A 5,000-nucleotide genomic window follows, 5' to 3' on the forward strand; every position below is an offset into this window, starting at 1 on the left:
AGGGAATTAGAAAAAAGAATGCGATGCAGAGCTTTCACTGAACGATAATTCCCCTACATTAAAGATGAAATATGCAGACAGGACATGCAAAAGAGTTCGGGGTTCTGAAGTCATTTATAAAGATTTATCTTGCATATCAAGACCTATGGGGATTTAATCTTTTATGATTTTTCAGGTCAAATATTTGAAAAACTGCAACCTAATATCGTTGAGAATGAAATGATTTATTCGCCCAGATCACTAACTAATGAATCATCTCTGATCATTTCTCACTAAAAGAAACTAAAATGAGAGAGAGAGAGAGAGAGAGAGAGAGAGAGAGAGAGAGAGAGAGAGAGAGAGAGAGAGAGAGAGAGACTCGTAACAGCTGTATTAATGATTTATTAAACATGAAACCAAACAGAATCTGTCAGTTAAAAATCAAGGTCATGACCCACTTGAACAGTCATTAGGTTACCTTCCAAGAGTGAGAAGAAGAAGAAGAAAAACTCTGTCCTTGGTCTCAGTCACCCGAACTATTACACGATTGCTTAAAAGTCCCACAAATTACTGTGATTTACTGCAATTACTAATCACCACACACAGAAAGTGGCTAATAATAAGACACATTTCCTTTTATTATTACGCTATGCATTAACCAAAACTAGAAAATAAATTATTAACAGGTAAACAACTAAATATAACAAGCTATAAACAGGTGAAGCAGGAACACGAGACGACAATACCCAGTCGTACCCCATGGGCCATGGTACGCTCATCACTGTAAGGTCCCAACCCAAGGTCCAAAGCAACACGCCTTCCCTCCGCTAGCCTTGACCTATAACACCAGTGCCGGCCAGAATCAGCTGCATAGCATATAACCTAAGCTAAAAATTTTCGTTTTATCTCTACCAGGAATTGCTACGCAGTACTCTAGAAGTTTTATTCCAGCTGTGACCAAGTTGTGGAATGATCTTCCTAATCAGGTGGTTGAATCAGTAGAACTTCAAAAGTTCAAAGTTGGAGCAAATGCTTTTTTGTTGACCAGGCGGACATGAGTCTTTTTATAGTTTATTTATGACATATCTGTTTTTGATGTTGTTAATAGTTTATATATGACATGTCTGTTTTGACGTTGTTACTTGTTTTAGAATGATTTATTGTTAATTTGTTCTCTTCATTTATTTATTTCCTTATTTCCTTTCCTCACTGGGCTATTTTTCCCTGTTGGAGCCCCTGGGCTTATAGCATCTTGCTTTTCCAACTAGGGTTGTAGCTTGGATAGTAATAATAATAATAATAATTTATGAGGACATATTACAAATATATTCGATAGCTAGTGATTTTACTGCTTCCACACAAGAGTTAAACTGTATTATATGCTCCCTTACGCAAGGCAACAAAGAAATTCAATGAACCATAGAGCAAAATGACATTTAATATTGATACCATACACAAAAGACCTTCAAGAAAGAAACAATAAGATACAATTAATAAGGAACTCATAATCAATGAAAATTATTTACTTTGACAAAAACACGTTTAATACTAATGGGATAAAAACGGCACTGAAATCACATTCTCATGATTAAATAAAATCCCGTTATATGTTCACAGAATTATTTTACCAACGAGCGAGTAATTATATATCAGTAGGATTATGTTACGTGAGAGAGAGAGAGAGAGAGAGAGAGAGAGAGAGAGAGAGAGAGAGAGAGAGAGAGAGAGAGAGAGAGACTCTACCTTATTTTACTTGACACAACGTAACGCATACCTTTATATCTTAGGAAATGTTTATTAAAATATATCAGATAAGATATTCCACTGTTTTGCCAATAATCATTGATTATTCAGGATGCAACGGACCTCGTAAATATCTACCGCATACTGCATGAGGTGATTCATAACCCGGGCATCGTGCCGAGCTGGCATTCCGAAATACACAGTGTGTATTGTAATTCCAGTTCCTTAGTACAACTCTCCTCACTCGCATGAATTACTTGCGCATGAACAAACGTCTTCCATCTTTAGAGAATTATGTGTCTAAAGTCTATGTATCTATCCGGTGCCCTGTCCTCAACGTGGGGTGTCAATTGCCTCCACCTGGTCCTGTCTCTAGCTCTGTATAAATTGCCCAACACAATTCTTGATATATTTTATTTTTCCTGTTTCCCTTCCTCACTGGGCTATTTTCCCTGTTGGAGCTCCAGGGGCTTATAGCATCCAGCTTTTCCAACTAGGGTTGTAGATTAGCAAGTAATAATAATAATAATAATAATAATAATAATAATAATAATACATTTTCATCCTCCAGTAAGTTGTCCAAAAACTTTTTCGTTTGCCGGCCTCTTGCTCTTTTCCCTTCTATCTCTCCCGTAAGGCACAAAGTCCGATCTTTCTCTTCTTATTACGTGTCCCAGAAATTCCGTCTGCCTCTTCCTTATCACTTTTAAAAGTGTTCTCTCCTGATTAATTCTCCTCAATATCTCATTTGTTACACTCTTAGTCCATGTGATCTTCGACATTCTTCTGTAAACCCATAATTCGGCCGCATTTATTTTATATTTCAAGTTCTTGTTGAATGTCCACGTCTCTAAGCCCTTAGTAAGTTTGGACCATACACAGTTTTTCACTTACTCATGGCTCAGAGATGTGAACACGTAGGTGTTCTCAAAATGGTCAATATTGACAACGGCGGTCTTGGGAGTCGACAAATGTTTAGAGATCGACTAAATCGTATCCTCCTGAGTAAGATACAGATGATTCTATAGCCTCTATATAAGATAAGAGAAAGTTCTTAGTAGCTTTCCTGAATATAATTCTAATACAAAACATGATTATGAAGTAAGTGAATGTGTACAGTATTGTGAAATAGCAGAATATTCAATAGAACTGGGCAGTAAGCCCATGTAACAGGGTTAGATGGGCTTTAATATATGATTTCAAATTATATAAAACAGGATGTCTGGTAACTGAAATTTGCCCCGCACCCATTTTGTTTTCATTCTGCTATAATCAATTAAGTATGGATATAATTCCATTACTCCACTAACAGCGATTCTGGCTAGTGAACAGTTGGTTTTGGTTTCAACATCACGTAAGTATACGATTGTAATATAGTTATCTTTAATCTACGGTAGTACATGAAATCTCTGTAGTATGTCAGCCACTAATAGTAAAAAATAGTGAGTATTGGAATAACGTTTTATTCTATCTAATTCAATGATAATGAAACGAAGCTAATGTGTTGTGTGAAAAGATATTAGAAAATGACACAATGAAAACTTGACACGAAAGACCAACTTGAAAGAATACATCGTCCATCTTGATTAGATTTTGTATGTATTTCTTAAGTTATTGACTAATGTGAATTATAAACATACTCTACGAAGTGACGAATATTTAGCCATCTTTTCATTAACGATTACCATTTTCAAAGAGTGCATAGGTATATATAACACCCCATATATATATATATATATATATATATATATATATATATATATATATGTATATAGTAATGTTTGTCTACTCCCTATTATACATCGCTATACATCCTTATAAATATATCATATGCATTCGTGTACCTTCATAAGACTACTTAATACTTCAGATAAGATTATATAAATCAATGTCAGTTAGTTCATTCCCAGTAATCTTTAAGTATTATATATTATGTATTACGATGTACTATACTCAATTTAAAACCCAAAACTAAATGGCAGAGGAATTACTTTGTACACTTGGTGTACATCATGGAACTAAGAATAATCTAATTCTCTTCTTATTCTTATTCTATACAAAGTCACGCATTTCCTTTGTAATCGTTATAATAAAGGAGCTGGGTAGTAATTTTTGACAAAAGAATGTTCATGTCACATTTTGGATTGTTATCAATTATAAAATTTTGGGCTGATAAATATCTGTATTTCTTTAAAAAAAAAATCGTTCATTTTCAGTTTAATTTTAAATGGGGACAAGATTAAAGTATCGGATGCTGAAGAAAATATAATTCAAAGATAGCTATAAAAACTAATAAAATATAAATGTAAAATACAAATGTTATAAGTTCAAGTATATTCTTTATATTTCATCGCAATTGGTTTCAAATTTTGTCAAAAAATCAAGATTTTAGACAAATAGTTACACTGGACCAAATAATCTAAGATCTTACCCTATTTAAAAGATAATAATAATAATAATAATAATAATAATAATAATAATAATAATAATAATAATAATTTTAATACGCTGTAGACCTTGGTGAAGAAGCCAAAAGTCTATTATCCAAGCCGCCAACATCCTGCAATTCATCGCCAAAGTTCGACCGTGCCTGGCAAAGTCAAGAACGACAAAGTCACTCGACACAGCCTAAGTTTAAATAGGATACATTCACCTTCGGCAGATGGCTTTGCACGAGCTAGAAAAATTCAACATGAAGTGGTCGTTGTGCCTGAAGGGTGATCGTAATCTGTGAAGATGAAATTGGGCGTGGACGTTGGAAATATCCCAATGATTTGTTAAGTACTATTAACTTAATTATCATTAGAATAAAACCGGATTTACGAACACAATGGTCATCAATGTCGAAAAAAACATTATTTTACTTTCATAACTATTCTAATACGTTCGAATAACAAAACTATTACCATCATGTTCGCATAAACCAATCGTTGAAAAAAATTCCAAGAAAAGACAAAGATAATAGGTTGCCCTTTAGTGCATAAGATACAAAACTTATTTTTTTTTTTGCACAATTGTACAGATCTATTCTGAAAGATTCCACACTGTAACTCTCTCTCTCTCTCTCTCTCTCTCTCTCTCTCTCTCTCTCTCTCTCTCTCTCTCTCTCTCTCTCTCTCTCTCAAGCCACGATACAACAACGCCATACAAGCTATATGATCAATTTCTCAAACCTCTTACAAAACTATCCGACATCTCCTATCCACACTTCGTCCCCCTCTCCGCAACACGTGTTATGAACACGTGTAGGCTCCCCAACCCTACGAAAAGGAAACGGA

At 34.4% G+C, this 5,000-nt stretch overlaps 1 protein-coding gene across 8 annotated transcripts in view; it reads right to left on the reverse strand.

Annotated features, from left to right (window-relative positions):
- Window positions 1-5,000, reverse strand: part of nuf (rab11 family-interacting protein nuf) — a 401,721-nt gene that overhangs the window by 234,610 nt on the left and 162,111 nt on the right. The gene's annotated exons all lie outside the window — the stretch shown is intronic.

This window comes from Palaemon carinicauda, chromosome 40 (assembly GCF_036898095.1).
Source record: "Palaemon carinicauda isolate YSFRI2023 chromosome 40, ASM3689809v2, whole genome shotgun sequence".
In the NCBI taxonomy this organism is placed as follows: Eukaryota; Metazoa; Arthropoda; class Malacostraca; order Decapoda; family Palaemonidae; genus Palaemon; species Palaemon carinicauda.